The sequence below is a fragment of the Erpetoichthys calabaricus genome, chromosome 16 (assembly GCF_900747795.2).
Source record: "Erpetoichthys calabaricus chromosome 16, fErpCal1.3, whole genome shotgun sequence".
Lineage (NCBI taxonomy): Eukaryota > Metazoa > Chordata > Cladistia > Polypteriformes > Polypteridae > Erpetoichthys > Erpetoichthys calabaricus.
Genome location: NC_041409.2, coordinates 76,266,986 through 76,294,862, shown reverse-complemented (window position 1 = coordinate 76,294,862; position 27,877 = coordinate 76,266,986). Strand labels below are relative to the sequence as shown.

Sequence of the window (27,877 nt, the reverse complement as noted above, 5' to 3'; positions counted from 1 at the left end):
GAATCTGTTCTGGTGAACAAAATGTTCTAATGATAGTCTAAAACCAGAAATAAATGCATCAGACTGAGGGCACTTGCCAGAGAGTTAAATACAGGGGTTCATTAAGAGCAACAGATTGCTTCTAATTAAGAAATTGGATGGACTGAAAATGGCAGCCTTAGGGAGTGGATTGTAAGACCCAACAGTGTGGATGAGGGTAAGTTTTAAAGATGAAGGTTCTATTGCAGTAATAATTAGTCATTATACCTCAGCCCTCCATGATCAGAGTGTGACATCCGTGGCCTAATTCAGTAAATAAGTTTGCTAACAGGCCTGTGGACTGTAACTTGGCACACAGTGTTTTTCTTTAATTATACAGCAAATCTTTGAGCTAATGCAAACAATTGAAAATGAAACGAATAGCTGCACACTTACCGCTTCATTGTCCGCTCATATTAGTCTTTTTTCATTAATTCTGGTTATCAGTATCACTAGGGTACTAAGAACAGGAATTTTATCAACAAGCATATAGATGCTCAATGTGTAGGAATCCACACGAGGAAGTTTCAAAAGTAAGATTCAAAACTACTCGTGTTGTAATTAAGAGCAGTCTGGAGATCGCAGTGAAGTCTATCTTTGGGTCTTTGATTTCTTTCCCACCCCCTTGTGACATCGATACAGCTGCATTTTTAATTCGCTGACCAGCGCGTCTTTTATCAGTTTTGCTTTTGTTTTTGAACTGCAGGTTATTAGCCAAAGTGTCTCGTGTGGCCGTACTTACCGGAGATCTTCAGCACAAACACAAAAATGAACAGAGACGGCGGGTATGCAGCAGGTAAAGCTTGAGTAAGTAGCGGTGTGCTTGCGTTTTCATCCCGCTTTCAGTCGTAGGATGGGAAATATTTCTTTTCCTTTGCACGGTATCTTTATTCACTAAATGTGTCATTTCCTTTCCCTTTGACATTTCCATAGGAGTGATGTAGTGGTAGAATAAAAGCCGTGCGCCGACACGCTAACGCGAGAGTACGGCTGGGGTGGGGGTCCTCTCATTATTAAAAAGTAGTACGCAGGCGCTTTAATTATCTACTCTCTTGAAAATACTTCGCGGGGTCAGAAACAACATCGTCCATGTGTCGACACTTAAAGTAACCGGTCAGTTTTGGATGGGTATATTTGCATCTTGCTTAGTGTTTTTTCCCCGGTTAAAAAAAAAGTACGGTGCAAATTGTATATCATGCAGTATTGACAATTTAGCGGCTTTTGATTTCCAGCAACGGAAAGATAACAAGGCAGCAAGCTACAATCTAATGAGTGTTAATGGGGCGTAACAAGCAGTGACATGCGACTAAAAGCTCACTAATACTTGTGTGGACCGTAACGGCGCTCTTGAAAACCAACGCAAACATTGGTCACACATGAAGATTATCATATATGTTACTAATAAACCAGATACGGGGAGTGGAATAGAAATGTTCAAAACTTTATATCCGGTCAATTTCACCATCATTTTTTTGTCTAATGAATGTAACATTTTAACTGATTTACGAGGAATCAACTTTCTTCTGCTAGCACAGTTAACGAACATCAGTTATACATAAAAGAAAAAACTATGCCGCTTTATGGCGAAAAGGTGATACTTAACTGAGCGTTTTGGAGTCACATACTTGCATTAAAATAAAATAAAAGACCGAAAAAAGGGGATCCTTCGTTTGGGTTTGGCGTTGCTAGGTGCGTCTTATGTCCTCCAGTGGCTTCTGCAGTCTGTCACAATATTGTTCACGTCTGTGAAGGTGACTCCCCCGAACTTCTGGGCTGCACATTGCTGCTAAAGCTTCCAGAAACTGAAAAATTAGCCTTCTCCTGACGATCTGTTAGGACGGTCACTCGCATTAATCTCAACTGTAGGATTTATGGCTTGTTCAGTTCGTTATTATTAATATTTTGTTTTTGGAATATGTCAGGTACAGTATAGTTGTTATCAAAACTGCCTTTTGCTATCTGTCTTACACCATTAACTGGGCTCTCTTTTTGAATGACCATCCATGTGGACATTTTTTTTTTTTTACTGAGTGGTAACACATTAAAAATACATGTGGATTTTTGGGGCCCTGAAGCGTGAACTAATTGGGGGGCACTTTTGCAACCATCAATAAGGTCTGGGTAACCATTGTTATCTTGTAAATATTTATTTTTGATTAGGGTAATTAAAATATTGTATCCTTTTGAAATACTTTTATTAGAAAAAAATCTTGTCTAGATCAAGATCAAGAGTGCTATTATGTTGATAAGGCTACCACAATACCGACATCATTCACATTAATGTTGTGATGGCCTTTCCAATGGCAATCCTTTTTTGAAATGACACCTCATCTACCGTTCGTTTCTACCAAAGAAGATATTTTTTATTACCTTTTAATGTTTACTGTAATTGTACATAGGTAAAATTGTTACTTATTGTGATAGTATTATACGAGGGACGTTCAAAAAGTTTTCGCACTTTTATATTTTTGTTGGAAACGGTGAATGCAGTAGTAATCGAGTATTAAAAATTTGGTATGACGCTGGGAAAATTGCATTGCAAACGAAGGGGACTGTGTAGAAAAGAGATGTAATTTGCTTTTGAAATTCTTAATTAATAGAGTTAAAAAAAGTGCAGAAACTTTTTGAACGTCCCTCGTATGCTTAGTATATTTTGAGGTTAAATAAAATTATTTCCGTAAATAAAAAGTTGCCAAAATGTTGTCCTTTACAATGACTGCAAGCAACAAATTGTGCTTTCATTTTTTTCAATTACTGCTAGCCTAAGCTAGATAATTTCAATAAAAAGTTTTATTCTGTCAAAAATGTTAATCCATCCATCCATCCATTTTCTAACCCGCTGAATCCAAACACAGGGTCACGGGGAGCTGCTGGAGCCAATCCCAGCCAACACAGGGCACAAGGCAGGAACCAATCCCGGGCAGGGTGCCAACCCACCGCAGGACACACACAAACACACCCACACACCAAGCACACACTAGGGCCAATTTAGAATCACCAATCCACCTAACCTGCATGTCTTTGGACTGTGGGAGGAAACCGGAGTGCCCGGAGGAAACCCACGCAGACACGGGGAGAACATGCAAACTCCACGCAGGGAGGACCCGGGAAGCGAACCCAGGACCCCAGATCTCCCAACTGCGAGGCAGCAGCGCTACCCACTGCGCCACCGTGCCGCCAAAAATGTTAATAGTGCTTTAAATTATATATTATTTCATATTAAATACTTTTAGAATTAAACATCCTTATATTCTGAACTTTTTTTTGTTTATGGCTAGCCTACATGATACTTAAAATGAAAATTAAAAGGTTATTAAACTATTATTTTGTACTGAGTTACATATTATTACTGTAAAAACCCTTTCTCACACAGTAGACTCCCAAAATGTTTAAGCAAAGCAGACTAAAGTCGCTGCTGGGGCCCCTTTGTGATTAGGGGCCCTGAAGCTTAAACTCCATTAGTTTCATAGTAGGTCCAACTACTCCTAAAAGTGACTTTTTAGATACCTGTTGTGATTGTGGCCCACCTATCACCCACTCAGGACTCACTTTTCTTTTAAAGGCATTTTTTTGAGGTTTGATTGGATTGGTTTATAATCCTGGAGGTTGTAGTGGGGTAGGGGTGTGCACCAGACAGTGCAACTGTCTGTACTGTCAAGGTTCAGGGTTTTTATATAGGCTTGTTTAAACGGGAAAACATGAAATTTGCCTTCTCCATTGCATCCAGTAACAGAAAGAAACGAAATAAACAAGACAAGACAAGACAGGATATAACTTACACAGAAATTCTAAAATATTTACATCATTTGAAAAACAGATTCTTTGATAGTGTGTTTTTACCTAAAATGGTTACATCTTGTCTATCTAGTGCCATGCAATAGAAAGAAAAGAATTTCTGGAGTGATTTGGCTACTAAAGCGACTATTCTCCCCGATCTGTTGAAGATAAATTCTGTATGTAATGGATGTCTGTCATCAATTGAGTTGATTTCCAGTTTTTTCAGCATTGCCCTCTGACACAGACTTTACCAAATCATCGGTTAATCCCAATAAGTTTAGTTGCATGATTGCTAAACAGCTGGAGCTTTTTTTAAATTTGTTTGTCAGACCAATAACCCAGAAAATGAAGCTGAAAATGACGAGAGACTGGATCACAGTACAAATAAAGGAGAACATAAGGTGTCAATGAAAATTTGGACTTTCCTATTATTAGCCATATTTCCAACATCTCTCGCATATTCCAGGGCCCCTTTGCAAACTGGGCTCCAGAGTAGGTATCCAAGTCACTCTGATGATAGAACCAGCCATGTGTTGGTGGTAGGTTGGAACCATCCCTTGGCGTATGGTAGGGCATGAGAACATGCACACTTTGCAGGTTGGAATAGACAATTAACAAGCATCCCAGTTTGGGTTAAAAGCACAAAGGCCAGGATAACAACCTCAAACCAAGAACACATAGAGGACATGCAAACTGCACACTAGATCTAGTTAGGAATCACTCCTTGGGTAAGGCTAAAGCTCCACGGAAAGGTAGATCAGTTGTGGCCTGAGGACCAGATAAACTACTTGAAAGAGCGTTAATAGCAGAATAACTTTTTTTTAAAAGCAAGCGTGAAGAGTGCTGTCTGCAGAGCAATTCGGTTTTATCAGTCAGAGTACGACTTCTGTGTGCAATATTTGACAGACAGAGAGAGCGGTCTATGCATTAGGATTCTGTATTCAAATATCAGCAGTCGTTTTTTTGGCGATAGTTGGTGCCTTTTTTACAATGAGACCACGGCTGATTCTGCATGCCTGAAACATCTGGCTAGATGGATGCAATGAAATATTGGGTTAAGTGTATTTTAAGATCGACTGACTCCCGCGTTCATTCAGTATACCCGGCTTCGAGTCTCTGATCCGACATCTAAACGGACACCGTAAGGCACGACCAACTGTATTACTTTTAGAAACGGTCGGTTTCGGCTTCGTTGTCCCGGCGTGTTCTGTATGTATCGGAGTCCGTGCTGCCTCGGCGAAGCGCGCCCGAGCTCCTCATTTCAGTTGATTTGTGACCTGCCCGACAGTTACTACTCGAGCGCACTGTCGCGGTCCTGCCTAAAAAGCGCGCCTCTGCGCAAAGTACGTAACCCGCTTGGTGAATCGCCCATTTGCGGCGGCCACGCTGCCTGGCAGCTCCTCTGCTCTGCCGGGGATTTCCAAAGCCGGAGGAAGTTCGAAGCAAAGGGGCTTTCCAGCCGCACAGAGCCGGAGCGCCAGTGTGTCGCGCAGCTCGGCGTACCAGTATGAGGGGTTTTTTTGTTTACGCGAGCAGCACGTCCGCAGAAAGCCATGAAGCGGCCGACTGAGTGAACAAGGCGCGTTTCGGACCTGGAGGCCGCACGCCCGATTCTGTGTGAGTACCGAGAGAGCTCGGCGGACCGGGGGATGGAGAGAGGGGGGTACAGGCCGCGGAAGAATGAATGAGAGAGGCGAAAGACTGAGCTTAGACTGACCATGGGATAAAGGACGTTACACTTCGGGGCGACATCTCGGCAGCAGGAGGCCTCTTAGGGTCTCTTCATTCTTGCTTGCCAATCTTGGTCTCCCCGGCGTTATTGAACGAGACGTTTCCCGTTAATTGTGCCAGGTCTGTAATGGTTAGGATGTGTGCCTCATTCTTCTGACTCTACCATCACCTCATCTCACAACATGGTTTGTGAACTCCATACTGCCAGCTACTTACAATTCCAGCTAGTTTCCTAATTCGCTTCCAGCGCCTGCCTATTAACGCTGGTGTTTAAAATTATGGATATTTTTCAGCTCAGAATTCGAGAAATACAGGTGTCATTACTGACGAGTTTTTAGTTTAGGAATACGAGTTATGTGGCCTTTTAAAAAAAAAAAAAAAATAATAAAACTTGCATTTTATAGTTCATTGAAATAGTGAATACAATTACACGTCGCGTTACAAATTCAGAACAGCAGTACCTTTGAACATTTTGGAGCACAACAGGTAGGGTTTATTATTGGCTTAAGGGGTCCATAAAGTGCCAGATGCGGAGATAGAACTGGAACTTTTGTACTTAATGGTCCAGTGTCATAACCACTGGGTAAGGGGTTGGCCTCTTTGTTTCTAAATAACTATTTAAAAACACTAGTTAAGCAATAGTATAAATGGAAGACAATTGGAGCTGAAAATGTATTGGTGTTTCCTTTCTCTTTGTCTATAAATACATTTCTTTTCCCAGAAACAAACGGCAATATCTCAGTATGTGTTGAAGCAGCTAAAGGAATTGCTCCTGTCTATGAAACACTTGCACGTATCTGTGAATGTGCTATTTGCAGTTTTGGGTATTTCTAAATTTATACACTGAATGTAGAAACAGGAAAATTGCAAGTTTCTAATTTAGCAATGGTTTTGAAAAGATGAATTACCCTTTGATTAAGAAATTAGTTGGCAAGAATGTACAAAAAAACCCTATGTGGGTCTCCAAGACCAAGTCTTGGAACCCACTGGCTTGCAATCTTTGATACACCAGTCCTCCCTGTATCATTTTAAAGGTCACTTTTAGCAATGTGGCCAGACTGAAAGGTGCATCACTGGCACTGCAGTTCTGAAATACACACATAACTTGTCATTCTACTGTATTTTTTATTTGCTTACTCCAGTGGTGGTATTAGGTTTTGGGTGTTCTGTTATTTAAGTGAATTACTAGAACTGATGATCAAGAGAGGAAAAGGGAACATAATAAATAACCAAAAATTTGGTATACGTTTTTGATTCATTGAGAAGAATCAAGAGGCCCATTGATACTGCACAATCTCTGCTGCAATCATGAATGTATTGGACCTTAGTTTTCAATAGGTCCATACGGGAGTGACGCAAGGAGCTCGCAAGGTTTAAATTGGGACTAACACTGAATCTGAGCTGTTGGTTTTGTGAGCCTGAGACTGTAGGTCCTCACATCATGGCTACAGTAGCAAGACACAAGTTGTGTAGTTGGTTCTTACTTTTTGCTAGACGTGCCATTTTAAAGCCTTTGTAAAAGTAGATAGTACTTCATAAATTTGTCAGTTATGTGTGAATGACAATTGATGAAGTCACAGAGGACGGGTGGCTACTAGTGTTGACGTGGTGAGATACCAGGGTGCAATAGATGTGCTATATCTGCAGGTTTTTTGAAGGAAAGAGGACTCATCTCTTTAAGAAGAATATTACTAAAATAAATTGGTGTCAGTACACAAATTTCATTCTTTATGTGATATTTTTCACACAGCTCCATCCCTATAACATTTTTTTTTTTAAAATTACAACACACTTTTATCCTGGTGATCTTATCTTGCACACAAACAGATTCATGTCAGTTAAATGTGCAAATGCTGAAACCGTATGCCATTCATTCATCTGTTGTTAAACTTGCTTATTCTAATTCAGGGTCTCGAGATGCCAGGTCCTATTCTGGAAGCATCTGGAACCCTTTTATCACACTCTGGCACAAATGACACTCGCTTGAGCAGCTCTGGTCAAACATCTGAATTATTATTATTATTATTATTATTATTTTTTTTTTTTTTTAATTCTCCCCTATGGCCAACAGATCCGATTATGTGTGCCTTTAACTTTCATAAATTTGAGCATAAACATAAGATAAGCAATCTTAAAGACATAAACTGACCTAATGTGCATTGGAGGAAAACCAGAGCTAACTTTACATGGGTGACAGAGCAGGATCTGAATCCTGGAGCAGGGAGATAGAAGCACTGACCACTCCTAAGCCACCCAGGAACATTAGTTTACACCCTTTCTTTCAGTTATGGAGCAGTTGTCAAATTTAGATAATGCAAACACTCTGGCAGGATGTAAACTGTAAAAAATGTTAAAGATAAGTGCACAAATAAATATATTTCAACTTTGAATATATAGTCACAAAAACCCACCCTGTGTCCTCTTATTTCTGACCTTGACATTTTTCCTGTTGTACTTCCATATAGCCTGCAGCTGCCTTGGATATGTACAATTTTCTTGTTTCACTTTTCTGAATAAAGTGGGAGAACTTTGAAGTAATACTCTTGCTTGGTAGCCTTTTGCTACTCCAGCACACCTTCACCTCCTATTCAGAGTCCTTCAAGGGCAGTTTCCAGACTATAGATGTGTTCCCCATTGCTTCTTCTTGCTCTCCCTCCTATGTAAGTGATTTGATGGGGGTGGAGTGAAATGCATTAGTTTGTCAAATATCAGCACAAGCAGATGTTGCTGATGGCGGAGTGGTGGCTCTGAGGCTAGGGATCTGCACTGGCAATCGGAAGTTTCGAATCCCATAAACGCCAAAAGTGACTCTAATTCGTTGGGCCCATTAGCAAGGCCCCTTAACCTGCAATTGCTCTGTCCTGGGTATGACGTTAATCTGCAACCAGCCTTGCATGTAGGCCCTCCAACCTGCAGAGAAAAACCTGGGGGTTGGTGGCAGAATTGGCCCTTCAGCCACCATATAAAACCTCACACTGGTTCCATTCCATCTGAACTAGTGTGTTGCTGAGGTGTCCCCTGTTGCATGGCTGCACTCGGGTGCTAATCTGGGATTCCGAGTTGGTTTGTAATGTGGTGGGTGCGGCAATGCGCTGTATCAACACGTGCTCCTTACCTCAGATGTAGCTGAGAATATGTTGTGCCAGAAAAGGTTTAATTGGCACAAATGTGTTATGTTTGTTTATAGCCCTTAATCTGTGTGTAATCATTGTTTACCTGAGTGTTTTACTTGCTATGAGAACTTTTTTTCGAAATACTGTATAGTGTGACATAGTGGCCATTGCATTGCTCTTTAAATAACAAGGGTGTATGTTTAGTTTGTGCCTTTGACCCAGAGTGAGTCATGTCAATTTCTTTGTTACAATTGTTAAAAATACACGTAAACAATTGTGATATTGGTCTGTACTTGTAGAGTGCCTTAGGGTGTTGGTACAGTATGGAAAGATACTATAATTCATGACAACAATAATTTAATTTGTAGGTGTATTATTTGCTGCTGTTTCGTAGTTACCAGTGTGTTCTCTAGCATTTTCTTCAATAAATGTAATTCATGCTTACCTACAAACATTTTTTCCCCCCACAGACATTTTCATTGACAAATGTTTCTGCAGTGCCCAATTGAAGATCCCATTATGGTGCCAGGGAGCCTCACATTTCGATTTTGGACAGCAAATAATTATGGTTGCTGATTGCAGAGTCTCATTATGTTAAGTTACCCTGTGATGCTTTCAAATATAAGGACAGTGTGCAGGTGTATGCCAAAATTGTCCCCTTGCACTGTACACATAACATACAGTGATGTCTGGAGAAAAACCAAAAGCAGTTTTTCTTTTTTTGCTTTCTCACAATATGGTCCAAGGTCAAAAGTCCTTAAAAAGTATCGCCTACATTGAACTTGCCCCAAATCCCAGCTGTACTTCTTGAAAGTTGGGGGATACTGGTAATTATATGAGAAGACTAGAAAGTTTGGTTTAGACCGTTGTGTCTACAATGGCTAGTCAAACCATCTGTTGCATTTTCAAAATAAAACCTGTTTTTTACTGTGCCTTTATCTGTAGTGATCTTTTAGCATACAATTTATAGACGCAAATGTGTTTTTAATGTATTTATTGAAACATTGACAGTATGTAGATTGCAGTTGAATGATTGTTTTGTAAAACTTGCCTGTTCATTTACAGTTGATTTGCAAGGTGTCTGTCACAATTCTGTTTTGGTAAAGAGCCACATTTCACATTAAATTACACGTTTTTATTTAGTTAGTAACGTTAGGTGATGAAAACTACAAAGCAACTGAGTGAAGGTGATAATTGTGGGGCACACTCTGGGGTGTTTCCACATGTGCGGTAGGAATGAATATAAGGCAGTGTTTTGTTATGAATTAACATTTTATTGGGTAAGGGACAGATTTCTGTTAGTCATGAAGATTTTTCTCACCATGAGAAGACTGACAGCATTGCTGTTCTGTATAGATGTTCCTGGTGTAAGCAGTTAAATTCTGGAAATTATGTTTCCTTGAATTCCACTGTGTCAAGTGAAAGTGAAACCTAAATATAGATATAGTCACATGTTTATGGCTTGGGGGAATAAGAGTAGAATTACAATAAAATAGTTTTTTATTTAAGTAGATGTTAATCTGTGCATACTTTTGAATTAAAGGTTTCGTGTCTGCTGTACCATGGGGAGTAGCATGGTGGCATAATGATTAGTGCAGCTGCCATACATCTCCAGACTCTTATGTTCAAACCTGCCTATGTGGAGTTTGTACCTTCTCTCTGTTTCTATCCGAGTTTTCCTCTGGTTACTCCCAGTTTTCCACCTACATCCCAAATATGTATAAGTTTGTTTAATTGACAACATAAAATTTACCCTGTGTGTGTGTGTGTGTGTGTGTTTGTGAGAGAAAAGAGAGGCTGTGAATAAGTGTTCTGTGCAGTGGCCTGGTGTCCCATACGTCATTCCCACTTTGCATCATCCCGGGAATCCCTGAATTAGAGCAGTGGACTAACTTAGTTCCATTGGTGGACATTGAACAATGAAAAAGATGGCATCAGAGGTAGGGCTGTACAATTTGGAAAAATATCTATTTGTGATATTTTGACTGTGATGTAAATTCCAGTTATTTTCTCTGTCTAACTTTAGTGTTCCAACGTTAAAGAATCAGTTGAAAAGGTACATTTGCTGCTCTTATAGTTGCCATTCCAATAGAACAATGAAGCTTGGAGAACAACAGTAAATTTGATCTTAAATGAGTAATTAGCAGAAGCATGAGCCCACAAGACTTTCTACAGTATATATAGTCCAGAAGGCCTGCCAGGAAAAGTATGTGAATAATTTCTTCAGCAGTGAGATCAGTAATATTAAATACCATGTGAACTACACAGTGAATGAATCATTAAAGAGAGGCTGCAAAAAAAAAAAATCGGTGAGGCTCATTTAAGTACCGACTTTATAACATGATTTGAAAAGCACTTTGCTGCACGTAATGTTCATAGTATTTTTTGCCAATAACAGTAAATAGATTTCCTGTACAGAGATGACAACAGACTAGATTAGAGGTTTGATTTTTATGAAACTTTTTTATTAAGTATAGCCATGACTTTTTCATCGCTTCCCGGGTCCTCCCTGCGTGGAGTTTGCATGTTCTCCCCGTGTCTGCGTGGGTTTCCTCCGGGCGCTCCGGTTTCCTCCCACAGTCCAAAGACATGCCGGTTAGGTGGATTGGCGATTCTAAATTGGCCCTAGTGTGTGCTTGGTGTGTGGGTGTGTTTGTGTGTGTCCTGCGGTGGGTTGGCACCCTGCCCAGGATTGTTTCCTGCCTTGTGCCCTGTGTTGGCTGGGATTGGCTCCAGCGGACCCCCGTGACCCTGTGTTCGGATTCAGCGGGTTGGAAAATGGATGGATGGATGGATGACTTTTTCATTAATGTGTATTAATGAAATCTAATATGTATTAGATTTTTTCCCATTTTTGCTTTTGTTGAGGGAGGGGTTCATATGAGTATATGTGTTACAGTTGGCATTTTGAAGCAGTGATGGGGACATGAAAATGCTGTGATTTGTTAGTAGCAGTAATGGCGTGAGTGAGAAGACCCTGCCCTTTAATCCATGTAAGCAGTAGAGCAAAACAATTAACTTCTTTTTGGGATTATCTTCTGCAGCTCATGCAATGGTTAATTTTTGCTGCACTTGATAATCACTGCTTTCATCCTGGACTGTGTTTATTATATTGCTGTGGGTTGTGTGTTAGCGATGTAGTTATGTATCTGTTATGTCATGATGTGGGTTTATGTATATTCACACGTATATTTGTAAAATAGATCATGTATTGTTACTATGCACAACTGATCATGAATACATTTTTTTTTTTGTTTAAAAATTGTTTCAATGTAGAATGTATATATAAAAGGGCGGCACGGTGGCGCAGTGGTAGCGCTGCTGCCTCGCAGTTAGGAGACCCGGGTTCGCTTCCCGGGTCCTCCCTGCGTGGAGTTTGCATGTTCTCCCCGTGTCTGCGTGGGTTTCCTCCGGGCGCTCCGGTTTCCTCCCACAGTCCAAAGACATGCAGGTTAGGTGGATTGGTGATTCTAAATTGGCCTTAGTGTGTGCTTGGTGTGTGGGTGTGTTTGTGTGTGTCCTGCGGTAGGTCGGCACCCTGCCCAGGATTGGTTCCCTGCCTTGTGCCCTGTGTTGGCTGGGATTGGCTCCAGCAGACCCCTGTGACCCTGTGTTTGGATTCAGCGGGTTGGAAAATGGATGGATGGATGTATATATAAAGACATTGTAGTGGTGTCTTCTGAAACTGTTAGAATTTTTGATTATTCAGTGATATTGTATATTTTACTATTCTGCTGCCACTTCTTGTTGAACTTCTGCGTAGGCAGTATACATCCATCCATTTTCCAACCCGCTGAATCCGAACACAGGGTCATGGGGGTCTGCTGGAGCCAATCCCAGCCAACACAGGGCACAAGGCAGGAACCAATCCCAGGCAGGGTGCCAACCCACCGCAGGACACACACAAACACACCCACGGGCCAATTTAGAATCCTCAATCCACCTAACCAGCATGTCTTTGGACTGTGGGAGGAAACCCACGCAGACACAGGGAGAACATGCAAACTCCACACAGGGAGGACCCGGAAGCAAACCCAGGTCTCCCAACTGCGAGGCAGCAGCGCTACCCACTGCGCCACCGTGCCACCCGGCAGTATACATGCTAGTTGTTAATGGGCCTGTTTTAACCATACAGTGCATTTGCTTTCCAACAGATAGATTTGACAGGAACAGGCTGGATTTGAAGTCCTTACATTCTTTCTAATATATAGGCTAATCAAAATCTGATCTCTTGCGATTTGAAAAATGTGTTATGTCAAGCTATGATTTTGATGTGCTTCAGGCTACTTTATTAATTATTCTATTTATGAAAATAGACATGATGTTCTTACTTAAATATATGCACAGTTTGATTTTATTAAGTCAGTCCTCTCTTTTTTCACCAGTTTTTATTACATAAACTTCAGGCGTTAATAATCAAAGTACAGACTTTATTAGGTCATTCAGGAGGTGATGGTAGTTTATGTGCTGCAACAGGCAGCCTTACACTTTCATTGAAACTGTTTTATGCCAACCATTTTTATTGTTTTTGCTAAATACTTTACAACCATTTGGATAATTATGCTTTACAGTTATTGATGATACCAAAGGGATTCTTCCAGAAGCTTAGCTTGAGCTTTGGTATTTGGGGGGTGGGGGGGGGGGGGGGGAGGGGTTGTTTATCTCTATGTGACTTGCCTCTTTCATGCTGTATACAATCTCTTAGTCAGCAGTTTCAGAGCTTGGTCTCACTCTATGTCAATAGGTTAGTTGTGTGCAGTACATCTTATGCAGTCCTGGAGGTGTTGCCTTGCTGAGAACCCCAGGTTTCTGTTTTGACTTTACTTGCTGTGCACCCTCAACAACTCTACATGTAATAAAAAAAGAAATTATATATAGTAAACTTGCATTATGTTTTAAGTAAGAATTTGTTCATTTGATCTACAAAACAGTGTGAATCATGCCATATGTAAACAAACAAAATGACAATCTTTTCAAATAATTTAATAAAAGTGAAAATTTTACATTTGTGATACTTAAAGTGTTCATTCCCTTTATAATTGGAAGCATAACTTTGCTTAGGTTCAGTTTATTATCTTTACCAGTTCAACCAGTTTGTGTAGGAATGGGTGGCTCACCTGTATTCAGTTATGAGGATAATACCTCCTGTCTTGCTGAGGTATATAAGTATGGTCAAGGTTTTTCACATAGACAACCAAAATAGTCAACAATGTAATTTTAGAGAAGCACATAACTGGGAAAGGGTACAAGACCATCTCAAAGTTATTGACCATACCTTGAAGGTCAGTGCAATCATTTATACGGAAGTGGAAAAAAATGTAAGATTACAGTCACACTGTCTAGGTCAGGTCCTCCCTGTAAACCTAAGCTGATGTCACATTACGTGACTTCTGGTCATTGGTTATGCCGAACTTAACAACTTGACAACTGCAGTTGTTGATCTCATCACTAGGCCTTGTCAGCTTAAACAATAGTAAAATGCTGACCATGTCACAAGTAGATACTAAGAGCCCACCTTCCAGCATAGCTGTGCTCGCCTCTTTTTGTGACAGCCAATGACTTGCTGCCTGGCGGAGCCAGTGTGGTACAAAGGGTTACCTGGTACAGGCAGTTCAGCCACAATCTTTGACCTTTTTCTTTTTCCCATCTGTTGTGGTATGTAAAACACAAGTTTCAGACAGACAAGCTTTGTTGCTGTTTGTGAGGTCTAAAATATGTTTAATTCCTCGTCGCTTTATCATATGCATTGCACTTCTTAATGCCAAGCATTGGTTGTCTGCTGTCATGCACACAGAACACACCTTTACAACTAAAGATAATAAACAAAACTGTTTAGTTATGGAGTAGTTAAAATGGATCCCTAGACAGGTCACATTAAACAGTTGCTTCTACAGAGTGTACTGCTAACTGCCTCTGGCTCCCTAAAATTATGTTAATGAAGGCTACGGTTGAAAAGTACAGTAAAAGTCATCAACTGTGACGTGTCCTTTCATTGCTAAACAAGAATGACACTTGTCAGAAAGGCTACAGTGACGCCAAGTCGGTACTTGTAATTGGAAAAGATGTTCATGGCTCCAGTCTTTTAAGGCACTGAAAAAAAGAGCCTTTATTGAAGAGTAGCAAATAAGAAGACCTGGCTGGGGAAAACAAAATGTCCTTTCCTGAAAAGAATTGCAAAGCGTGGTTTGGAAGATGCATAAAGTGTTGTTGTCCATTGAGACTAAATTGGAACTTTTTTATTTTGTCTTGAACACTTCAACCAGGTAATACCATCTTCATTATAAAATGTGGTGGGGACAGTGTCTTGCTGTGGAGCATTTTCAGAAGTGGGGACTTGATGGGACGATGAATGCTGCACAATGCATATAGATCCTGGAGGAAAACAGACAAACTTTCTCTGCAGTTTCAGCCATTTAGCAGGGCAGTGAGCCTAAGCTCACTGTCGGGACATCAACGGGGGTAGCTTAAAGTGAAGGAAAATTGATGTCCTTGAGTGGCTCAGAAAGTGTCCTGACCATAACTGCATCACGTTATGTGATTAGATCTAAAAACTGAAATATTCTGCCACTCCTCAATAAACCTGACACAACTTTGAGGAATTTTGCAAGGAGGAATGGACAAATCTTACAGAATTACATACCGACTTATCCAAAAAGGACAGTTGCTATAATAGCTGTGAGAGGTGGCTCGAACAAGTACTGAACAGAAGTGGATGAATATTTACAGATTGTTGACATTTCTGTTTTTATAGTTACATTTTTTTATGTTTTTTTTCTCTTTTGGACAATACTGTCTGGGTTACAACTAAAAATATTCACTCAAACTGATTAAAGCCCAAGGTTGTAACAATTATTAATGTGAGAAAAATGTTGGGAGGCTGACTACTTTTTCAAGGTACTATATTTTCTCATGATGCTTGAGGCTTTTATTTTAGTGTCAAAACACAAAACACTGTCGGCTAGCCTATGGCAGAGTTCTTACTGCAGTACAGTGAATGTGTGCCAGGGTTTCTGGTGCACCTCATCTGTATAGATAATATACTCTCCAGAATGAAGTGTTAGGTCAGAAGCCTGAAAACTCTTTCACATTCAGTAAGCAAACCAAGGTAGAGTGGAGATTCTGTATTGATGCCTTGATTAGTGTGTTAGTTGAAAAGGCACTACTCATACAGGACTCTGTACGACTCCAAGGCTCAACAGACTTTGAGGCTGTGCTTTTCCATTATCCTGTAGACCTTTTGAGAAATAAGTTACATATTGAGGTTTGCTACTGGAGTTTTAGAAGTGAATGATCTGTTTTGCTACCATAGCTGATTCTGAGAATTCTGAAGATCCTTTTTAAATTGTGTATTTGATAAATGTGTGTTATATAAATGGCAGTGTTAAAGCAGCCTTCTAGAACTTGCAATGGCAGATCAGGAACTTGTAGGAATTCTGAAAACATTGTTTGCTTTGTCTTACAGGAAGAAAAAAGACATTAGCACATCCCTATCTACATTACTTTTGGAATATTTGTATTACATTCTTTCACCAGAGTTTTTACTTGGGTATTAATGTACAGTTAGGTCCATAAATATTTGGACAGAGACAACTTTTTCCTAATTTTGGTTCTGTACATTACCACAATGAATTTTAAATGAAACAACTCAGATGCAGTTGAAGTGCAGACTTTCAGCTTTAATTCAGTGGGGTGAACAAAACGATTGCATAAAAATGTGAGGCAACTAAAGCATTTTTTAACACAATCCCTTCATTTCAGAGGCTCAAAAGTAATTGGACAATTGACTCAAATGCTATTTCATGGGCAGGTGTGGGCAAGTCCATCATTATCAATTAAGCAGATAAAAGGCCTGGAGTTGATTTGAAGTGTGGTGCTTGCATGTGGAAGATTTTGCTGTGAACAGAATAACATGCAGTCAAAGGAGCTCTCTGTGCAAGTGAAAGAAGCCATTCTTAAGCTGCGAAAACAGAAAAAACCCATCCGAGAAATTGCTACAATATTACGAGTGGCAAAATCTACAGTTTGGTACATCCTGAGAAAGAAAGCAAGCACTGGTGAACTCAGCAATGCAAAAAGACCTGGACGTCCACGGAAGACAACAGTGGTGGATGATCACAGAATCATTTCCATGGTGAAGAGAAACCCCTTCACAACAGCCAACCAAGTGAACAACACTCTCCAGGGGGTAGGCGTATCGATATCCAAGTCTACCACAAAGAGAAGACTGCATGAAAGTAAATACAGAGGGTGCACTGCAAGGTGCAAGCCACTCATAAGCCTCAAGAATAGAAAGGCTAGATTGGACTTTGCTAAAGAACATCTAAAAAAGCCAGCACAGTTCTGGAAAAACATTCTTTGGACAGATGAAACCAAGATCAACCTCTACCAGAATGATGGCAAGAAAAAAGTATGGAGAAGGTGTGGAACAGCTCATTATCCGAAGTATACCACATCATCTGTAAAACACGGTGGAGGCAGTGTGATGGCTTGGGCGTGCATGGCTGCCAGTGGCACTGGGACACTAGTGTTTATTGATGATGTGACACAGGACAGAAGCAGCTGAATGAATTCTGAGGTGTTCAGAGACATACTGTCTGCTCAAATCCAGCTAAATGCAGTCAAATTGATTGGGCGGCATTTCATGATACAGATGGAAAATGACCCAAAACATACAGCCAAAGCAACCCAGGAGTTTATTAAAGCAAAGAAGTGGAAAATTCTTGAATGGCCAAGTCAGTCACCTGATCTTAACCCAATTGAGCATGCATTTCACTTGGTGAAGACTAAACTTCAGACAGAAAGGCCCACAAACAAACAGCAACTGAAAGCCGCTGCAGTAAAGGCCTGGCAGAGCATTAAAAAGGAGGAAACCCAGCATCTGGTGATGTCCAGGAGTTCAAGACTTCAGGCTGTCATTGCCAGCAAAGGGTTTTCAACCAAGTACTTTTGAGCCCCTGAAATGAAGGGATTGTGTTTTTAAAAAAAAAAAAAAAAAATGCTTTAGTTGCCTCACATTTTTATGCAATCGTTTTGTTCACCCCACTGAGTTAAAGCTGAAAGTCTGCACTTCAACTGCATCGGAGTTGTTTAATTTAAAATTCATTGTGGTAATGTACAGAACCAAAATTAGAAAAAAGTTGTCTCTGTCCAAATATTTATGGACCTAACTGTAGGTAGTCATGTGATCTGAACAGGAATCATGTTTACTGTGCCTACAAGGAGTCCAGTAGCAGAGACAAAAATCAGAAGGCTATTCATATCCTTTCATTTTTACATTGTCGTTTGTTTAACGAGTTATACAATAATCTTTCATGTTGTAATATGTCATTTCTTTCTTTAATTCAGTTGTAACTGGTGGTGTGAAAAAATAAGTCTCCAGTATTTTTTGCATAGGTCTAGCCATCCCATGTAGCCAGAAAATTAAGGAAAACTGGGTAGAGAATACAGCTGTTTATTACATTTTGAGGATAGTTGTGAGAGCAGTGGAGACCAAAGGCAACACCAGAAAAGTCTTTAGGTAGTAATCGGTTAAACTGAGCCTTGCATAGGGGCAAACGGCCCTACACTGAAGGCTTCTTAGAAGTCTATGCCAAAGTGTCCACTTTGGGAATTTCATTGTCAATGGTGAACTCATAAAATACCCATCAATTGCACGCTAAAATTTGATTTTTCCTTTTATATCATAGTACAAACTGTATCGATCTTGGCAAGCCTTTTCCTATAAATACTACACCAAAAATTGGATTAGTTCAGGGGTACTCAACTCCAGTCTTGAGGTCCATTAGTGGCTGCAGGTTTTTGCTTTAACCAGTTTCTTAATTAGAACCCATTTATTTATTACTAAAGTAATATATATTTTGGGTTTTTAATTTTTGTTTTGATTCAGAACCCTTAATTGCCTCTTTTAGTTTTAAACAGCTGCATTTAGGTACTGTTACTTGTTTTCTTAACCAGACATCAGTTAATAATGAGGTGCAAATGACAAAGCAACCACTATCACTCCAGCAACAGTGCTTCCATTTAAACCTGTGTGTATATGCATCATGAAGTACAGTATCTCTGGAATACAAGGTTTTGTAATAAATGATGGAGAAGAACCAAGAGGTACAAATCTGTGCCGGACAACAAAACATGAATGTATTCAGAAAATGAAAAGTCTACAATGTGATAGATTTTTTGTGTAAGAATGAAAGCACTGACCAGCCATATAATTAAATACCAAGTTTCATTGTTTGCTAAGCCTGGCTTCTAATTACGAAATTGGTTAGATTGAAAATCTGCATCCAATGTACACATCCAGAACTGCAAAGAGGAATGGGCGAAACTGGCCAAGGATAGGTGTGCCAAGCTTGTGGCATCATATTCAAAAAGTCTTGAGGCTGTGATTGCTGCCAAAGGTGCATCGACAAAGTATCGAGCAAAGGCTGTGAATACTTATTATGTACATGTGATTTCTCAGTTTTTTTTAAATTTATTTTTAATAAATTTGCAAAAACCTCAAGTAAACTTCACATTGTCATTATGGGGTGTTGTGTGTAGAATTTGGAGGAAAAAAATGAATTTAATCCATTTTGGAATAAGGCTGTAACATAACAAAATGTGGAAAAAGTGCTGCGCCATGAATACTTTCCGGATGCACTGTATCGTTGGCCAGTTTCGCCCATTCCTCTTTGCAGCACCTCTCAAGCTTCATCAGGTTGGATGGGAAGCGTCGGTGCACAGCCATTTTAAGATCTCTCCAGGGTTATTCAATCGGATTCAAGTCTGGGCTCTGGCTGGACCACTCAAGGACATTCACAGAGTTGTCCTGAAGCCACTCCTTTGATATCTTGGCTGTGTGCTTAGGGTCGTTGTCCTGCTGAAAGATGAACCATCGCCGCAGTCTGAGGTCAAGAGCGCTCTGGAGCAGGTTTTCATCCCGGATGTCTCTGTACATTGTTGCAGTCATCTTTCCCTTTATCCTGACTAGTCTCCCAGTCCCTGCCGCTGAAAAACATCCCCACAGCATGATGCTGCCACCACCATGCTTCACTGTAGGGATGGTATTGGCCTGGTGATGAGCGGTGCCTGGTTTCCTCCAAACGTGACGCCTGGCATTCACACCAAAGAGTTCAATCTTTGTCTCATCAGACCAGAGAATTTTCTTTCTCATGGTCTGAGAGTCCTTCAGGTGCCTTTTGGCAAGCTCCAGGTGGGCTGCCATGTGCCTTTTGCTAAGGAGTGGCTTCCTTCTGGCCACTCTACCATATAGGCCTGATTGGTGGATTGCTGCAGAGATGGTTGTCCTTCTGGAAGGTTCTCCTCTCTCTCTGGAGCTCTGAGAGAGTGACCATCGGGTTCTTGGTCACCTCCCTGACTAAGGCCCTTCTCCCCCGATCACTCAGTTTAGATGGCCGGCCAGCTCTAGGAAGAGTCCTGGTGGTTTCCATCTTCTTCCACTTACGGATGATGGAGGCCACTGTGCTCATTTGGGACCTTCAAAGCAGCAGAAATTTTTCTGTAACCTTCCCCAGATTTGTGCCTCGAGACAATCCTGTCTTGGAGGTCTACAGACAATTTCTTTGACTTCATGCTTGGTTTGTGCTCTGACATGAACTGTCAACTGTGGGACCTTATATAGACAGGTGTGTGCCTTTCCAAATCATGTCCAATCAACTGAATTTACCACAGGTGGACTCCAATGAAGCTGCAGAAACATCTCAAGGATGATCAGGAGAAACAGGATGCACCTGAGCTCAATTTTGAGCTTCATGGCAAAGGCTGTGAATACTTATGTACATGTGCTTTCTCAGTTTTTTGTTTTTAATAAATTTGCAAAAATCTCAAGTAAACTTTTTTCACATTGTCATTATGGGGTGTTGTGTGTAGAATTCTGAGGGAAAAAATGAATTTAATCCATTTTGGAATAAGGCTGTAACATAACAAAATGTGGAAAAAGTGATGTGCTGTGAATACTTTCCGGATGCACTGTATACGAGTATATTAAACATTACTTGCAAATCATGCAAACCCTATTTCATCTGCACAACAGCATTAAATGATAGGATCTGATCTTTATTTACATTTCATGTAAATTGGCTACACCATGTGGTAGCGGAAAGACTGGAAAAAACCATACAATGTTTGTATTAAGTTCAGAATTTTTACAGCTCATAAATTAAGTGGCGTAAAGGCTGTGTCACATTACACTACTTTTCCAACCATGTTCAGTTGTAGATTTCATTACATAATCTTAGCAAGTCAGGGTCGGTTACAGTTCACTTCTGTGACCACTGGTTGTGTAGTCTGACATGCCCAGCGACTCGGTCCAACTGATTTGCAAATCACCCCAACAAAATGGATCTAGTAAGTTATGGGGCTGGCTCTGTGTGTATAAGAGCTGTCAGTTGTTGAACACTTAGCTGGAAGTACGATACAAATTAGGAATGAGTCAATGAGGAATAAAGAACACTGATGATTTGGAGCAGACAAACACGATGAGTTAATCTATCTGATGCCTTGTTTTTTTCATATTGTGTTAGAGTTGAAAAAAGAAAGGAGAGGGCAGAGATTGCAACATAACATGCTGGACCCTTGCAACGGTTCTGGCTCTTAGGCAGTATGTTATTGGACTTCGAGAAAGGGGCTAGTTTGCAATCCTTTGCAAATGTGAAACTGTGCTGGAAAGTCATCACGTGGTTGTGTAATTTCATATATCCTGAGATTTCTGGTCATTTGGTGTGACATGCTCAGATGGTGAGATCAGTACCTGAAGTTGTCAAGGTTGAAACCCCTTCCAGCTAGGAGTCAAATAAGGTGCTGGGCTTGACTAAAGGTTTGTAAAGGTTACTGAATTTTGCTGTACCCAGTCTTGATGATTTTGATTTTATAGTCGGCATGTGTTTCTTCGTTTCTGAGCACTTTAGATTGGTATAGTGGAAGTGGAGGAGTATGAACTTGGCCTTGGCATGATTTTTTTTTTCCACCCCAGCAGTTCTTCAAGTTTAAAGGCTATGAATGTGAGCTGACAACATGTAGAGTAGCACCAGTTATTTAGAAAGGATTCATAACATGAATCAGTGGTATGGAATATTTTGCAGTCTTTTAGAAAATCTTGGAATATCACCTCTTACCTTTGCCTACTCAAAGTGATCAAGGATTTCCTTTTTCACCTCATGGAAATTACCTCTGGGTTCTTGAGCAGTCCAGTTATGGTAAATGAATTAGTGATTCAGTGCGCTTCTGACAAAAGTTTGGAAAATCATTGTTCATCTCAATTGTAATATCTCAGAAGTATTACTGTGAGAATACAGTGACAGTGCTGCTAGGAGCCCCCTCATCTGAAGGTGTCTGCCTCATTCTGTCTCACTCATTTCTTTTTTTGTTTGTTCTGTCAGCCTACCCAAGTACAATAATGATGTGAAACATAGATCCATTACATCATAATTATTAGGTAGGGGTGATATTCATCTCCTCTGTAGAGTACTATTCATTCAAAACAAACCACCAAGTATAAATGTGCTGCGCCTTGGCTTTTTGTGATTGTAAGGGGAATTAACAGATATTCTGCCTTTATCTATATTTAATGAGAGAATATGATTCAGCATGCCACTAGTGTGATGAGGATTGTGTGTATGTGGTTTTAAATTGTTTAATAAGAGGAAAACGTTTAGATCAATGCGGGTTGGCTGTTGTGCTGCGTAGTGTGTGGTTGTCACTTTGTGTAATTTTAATTAGTTATTTCGCACGTTGTAGGAAATATATGCTTTGAACACCTCCTTCAAAGACATCTCTTTTATCCTCATCAGAAAAGTCAGATGAGAAATGTTATTACATTTTACATATGATCTTCCTCTGACATTCTGCAAATGTAGATTCACCTCATGGGAATTAACACTGCCGTCCCAAACCTAAAATATTCAGGATAAAGTACAGTTGTGTGTTTGTGTGTGCTTTTTCTCTTTATCCTTGTTTGTACTGTATTTCTTTTTTCTGTTAAGATCGCACCCCTGGCCACTCACCCCTGTATTGTATGTTTGCCACTCTTGGTTGCATAATGCTCTAGGATTTTTTTTTTGCAGTTGAATCAAAGACAAAAGTATAAAAACAGTTACATAAAGTATAACCCATCACTATTTACATCAGGTATCCCAGTACCTTTGGCTTGTATACCAAGGATATAAACACTGGCTATTTTATCTTAAACTCTGATTAGTTAGCCTAAGTGGAGATGTGTTACAAACTGGTGGTCTGATCTATGTGTGTGTCTGTTTACTTGAATCAAGCACATATAGGGCATTTTCCCTTTATCCTGTTTGGGCTCTCCTTTTTTTTTTTTTCTTGTAGCAGTTTTTATTTTATCTCAATCATATAACCACTGACCTGTTAAGAACTTTAACATGCATAGCTGTTTTCAATCAGTTCATTTCCTAAAGCCACTTAATATATTTCAGGATTGACTATAGCACTAAAATCCCTCCAGCCCAGCACTGAAAGCAGCTGATGTGATTTATGTAACAATTTATCACTTGTCTTTCATTAACACACACATATATTGTGAGCCATATACAGGCATGTCTATTTTTTTCTTCTTCATGCACTGTTGTACTCATGAGATGGTAAAAGTAAAAATGTGTGGTGTGCACTTTAGTGCTCCTTTCTTGAGTGCATGGTATGACATGGAAACCTTTAATACTTAGTAAATGTGCAGTATGTATAGTGTAACTTGTAGCTGTGATGTTACATGTGATGTCATGCCAGGTTTGCCTTTCCTCTGCGCATATCTGAGAAGTTACTACTACTGTCCGTACATCCATCCATCCATTATCCAACCCGCTGAATCCGAACACAGGGTCACGGGGGTCTGCTGGAGCCAATCCCAGCCAACACAGGGCACAAGGCAGGAACCAATCCCAGGCAGGGTGCCAACCCACCGCAGGACACACATAAACACCAAGCACACACTAAGTCAAATTTAGATTCGCCAATCCACCTAACCTGCATGTCTTTGGACTGCGGGAGGAAACCCACGCAGACACGGGGAGAACATGCAAACTCCACACAGGGAGGACCCGGGAAGCAAACCCAGGTCCCCAGGTCTCCCAACTGCGAGGCAGCAGCGCTACCCACTGCGCCACCGTGCCGCCACTGTCCGTACACTAGTTGCAGAAATATTTGGGTGCTTTTTTCCAGGAGTTCCAGTGCTGAATATGAGGTATGTCTGAGTTTCTCCAAAGGTCTCAAGTTTATTTATGTTATCAAGCAGTTGGTTTCTTATGAAAATCAGCAAACTTTTCAGCACTTTAGAAAAGCTGCGTATATTCTTTGTCATTTTAACAGTGCTGTTTTGTTACAGAACGATCATTATGAAATCAGATAACTACTGGATGTTTATTATGTTATTTGAAAGTAGTACTGTAGTGTTTGTTTATTCTGGTTGTGAAGTAGTGTCTGTTGTACTCTGCTTGAAACCTGTTACTGAACAAGTGTATACTGAAACTCTAAGCCCTTCAAAAATGTCCCTTCCTTCAGATTCATGTATTTGACTTTCATCTTGGAATATTCATGTCTGACATAGCACTTAGATCCAAACAGCAGCACCACTGTAATGTTGCCTGTGACACAAGAGTGTAAGCACATTTTGCTTCCTTTAATTGTATCAGCTTATTAGATGCCAGTTTATCAATCGCTGCACAGACTACATGATTATCAACGGTCAAGCTGAATTGCCAATTTCTGTGATTGATATGGTTTTAGTTTTAACTGCTGATTCAGGACTTATTTTTACCTGCATTGTTGTTCATAACTCCTCTTAATTTTCAATGTTTCTAAGTTTAGTATTAAAGATACAGTACTGGAAAATAATGTAAATAAATATTTCTTTATGTATGTATTTGTCTAGGCATTTTCTCAGTATCAATGACATTCAAAACTGCACAGTGAAGCCTAAAGACAGCTATTTAAGTTATGGTTTAGTTGTTTGAAAGGAAATGTCATAGGGAGGTGTTATATAAAAATACAATAAGGTTGAGCTTTCTTCTTATCAAATGATAAGATTACATTTAAGATTACATATCCCTTTGTTTGTTCTTGACACATTAGTTGCTAAAAAAGTATTAACCCTATTTTTTTGTTTTAAGGATCTCAACACTGTTTTACCCAATAAAGTAGAAGTTATGTCCATAGACATGTAGCATGTTGATTTTTTTGTTTTAAGGGTAAGCATGATTTTAACAACAAGCTGTAGAAATATGTGTTTTGATTGCAAAGATGGGGTTACTTCTGGCGTTGTACATCCTCATTCTAATTGATAACACTTTTATTTGGAGACATGAAGAGAGTTACAAATAGGTGGACAGAGTTTAGGAATGTTAACTGTAGTCACGATGAATGACGTGACAGGTTATGCTTGCATGGACATCTGAGTTATTAGAAGCTCACTTTATATTTAAAAAAGAATTATATATTTAAAGTTGAGCTTTCTTCTTAGCAAATGATAAACCCATTTTTTCCCCCCAAATCAAATAATAATTGAAATTGAACTGCAAAAAGTACCCAAGATGTATATTAAATGTAAATTGTTTGACCTTTTTATGTTCATTTCAAATGTTGCTGAAGTAGGTGGGGGCAGTCTTGAATTGAAATGAAAGATGACAAAATACTGTCTCACTTTCTTTTTCCATAAAATAATTGTTGGGTGGATTATCTTGGGACTGTGAGACATAAACTGGCTTAAATCCTTACAAAAAGCAGAGTGTTACTCGATATTTAAGCAACATTGAAGCTTCAAAAGTGAAAGTTTCCTTGAGTTCAGTTCAACTTTGGTTATCCTCAGTGGCATGTTTTGGCAAGCTTTCTTTCCTTAATGGTTCTGGATGTGGTATTCGAGTGTGTTTCTCTGTCCATTTTAATTTGCTGTCTCAGATTAGTGTACTTTGATCTCCTTGTTAAGCTGCTGACATTTCAAAGCAGGTTCTTGACATTGAAGTTGACCTTGATTTAAGGTGGTCTTGCATTGCGAACTTCATTTTTGTGTTTTTGTTTTTTATTTCTGAGCTAACTTTGACTTGTGACCATACTTGCTACTCTGCCTTGATTGCTCTTATTCTTGAGCTTACCCACCAGCACATAGGATGCTTGTTGCTGCTTTGTTTACTGTGTGATGTCTTTCCTAATGCTGAACTAACATATCTATCAAGTTCTAAGTTATTCATCCAGCCTGAATTTGGTCTATAATCTCTAAACACGTTGCTGTTATTTATTCTGTCTTTGAAGAATTTCTGATACTGAATGTACCTAGCTAATGAAAGATGATTCTTGATTCTGAGATTACTTTGCTCTGTTGAAGTTGACTTTCAATTTTGAGTTCTAGCTGCAGAGAACAACTTGCTTCTTTAATTAAGCAAGAAGTACAATATAGTCTTCCCGTTTTAGATGTTTCCTAATGGTAATACTTGTAGCCTGCTTATTGTATCCCAGATTGTTCTTTGAGGAACACTTTCAGGTTTCTTTGGGGTAATGGTGGAAGATGCTGTATATTTTGTTCAGTGTTTTTGACAGTCAAATTATACTTTGCCTGAGTTGAACTAAAGCGGTGGTTATACCTTTTTGTACTAAATATTTTGGAGGTTGCCTTGCAGTGTCTCTTTGTTTTTGTACTGTTTGCAGCTGTAAGGTACTTTCTGGGGAGGAAGCTGTTGAGTGCCCTTTTCAAACTCCTTATAAACTTCACATGTAGCAGTTTTCTGCATGAGCTAAACCTGTTTTGGACTTCATAGACTTTACTGACCAAAGTTGATTGGGAATGGCTATGCTGTAGAAGCAGGTGAGCTTTCTTTCTTTCATTCTTTCTCTCTCTCTCTCTCGTCTTAACCGTGTGTATACTTTTGATTTTGTTATTGTTACATTTCAGGATTTTTTTTTTTGTAGGTAGGATCTGTATCTTCATACCTCCCTGTAATTCCCCACAGCTAAGCTGAAGCAAGAACCCCTTAGGTTAAGATTCCCACAAGGGAGTGTTCTTTCTGCACTACTTGAGTGAGTGAGCATTAGCTACTTTTGTTCTACACTAATACTGTGATGAAATGGAGGAATGGTACATTTTGTAAACAAAAGAGGATGGATTTTAAAAATTCTACAATCCCTTGCCATGATACAACAGTACCTTTTGGTTAAAGGAACTTCTAGGGATCTCAGTGCAATATGGCATTGACTAGTGCTGCTAGGTAAAACTCAACCAGATTCATTATAAGACTCCAGTGTGATGTGAGCAAGAAGGATCCCTGACCATATTTTGACATTTTGAGTAGTAATGGTAGTAAATGAAAAAAACGTCTAATTCAGTTACTAATTTTTCTGGCCAATTTTTTATATATTTTTTTAAAATACTGAGAGCAGTGGTTTGAGTGATATTTAGAAGCTGCAGCAACACAGAGATGGACTTTATAATGTGTAAGAGAAAAAAAATATATATTCAGTATTTCCAAATGCATTTTATATTGATTATAAAATAAGTATTATTTTAAACCAATATAAATAGTCTCCTTATTTCTAGCCTTTTATTTCAAATGTCTGACATCCGATTCACAGTAAGAGGCCAGCCATCATTGCTCTTGCCCTGATTTGCATAAACAGTTCTAAATTCCCCTCATTATCTATCGAAACCAGGCTTTACTCTGTTGATTTCACAAGGCTGCCTTCTGTTTTTAAACTGCTTGCCGTGCAGAAAGTCCTATGCTAGGGTGCTGCAGCTTTGTGGGGGGCAGAGTTTTGAGCTGGGCATGGGCTTCAAACCAGCTTGATGCTGTATAATGAGGGGGAAGGCCGTCATTTTATTTTCTTGAATAGTGTGTGTCTTTGCAGCGTGTTTAAGTGGTGTGTTGTGCATTTGTTGCATAGTTTTTTGTTGGTTTTTTTTTTTGTTTTTTTTGAACTGAAAGTCTCAGTCATTACGTAGCATTAAGCAGTTATCTGTCAGCAGCTGCATTTTTTGGCCAGCCTTTCTTGTCTAAATTGATACATGCCTGTCCACTTTTGCATTTCACTTTTCAAAATGGTTAGTGTCTGATTTTTTTTTTTTCCATTAATTTTTAGATTCCCTTGTCTTGACAGAATATTTTTGAACAAGTTAGTTATGTAGTGCTTTGAATCTTATTCAGTTTTTGTACAGTTCTTTTTTTAGTATGATTCTTTTGCCTTGTTTATAGGCTTGGTTAATGGACTTATTTGAAGTTATGGTTTTAAAATTACCGGTGTCTGTG

General features: G+C 39.6%; 1 protein-coding gene across 5 annotated transcripts in view; it reads left to right on the top strand.

Annotated features, from left to right (window-relative positions):
* Positions 1 to 722: 722 nt before the first annotated feature.
* traf3 (TNF receptor-associated factor 3) overlaps positions 723 to 27,877 on the top strand; it is a 70,203-nt gene continuing 43,048 nt past the window's right edge. Inside the window, exon 1 of one of the 5 annotated variants that reach the window (XM_028822290.2) lies at positions 723 to 825. The gene's annotated coding sequence lies outside the window, so the exon portion shown is untranslated. Of the gene's footprint in view, positions 826 to 5,140; positions 5,413 to 5,992; positions 6,013 to 26,531; positions 26,655 to 27,877 lie in introns of those variants that run through there. The other 4 variants (XM_051919901.1, XM_028822289.2, XM_028822291.2 and 1 more) reach the window with 4 other exon arrangements.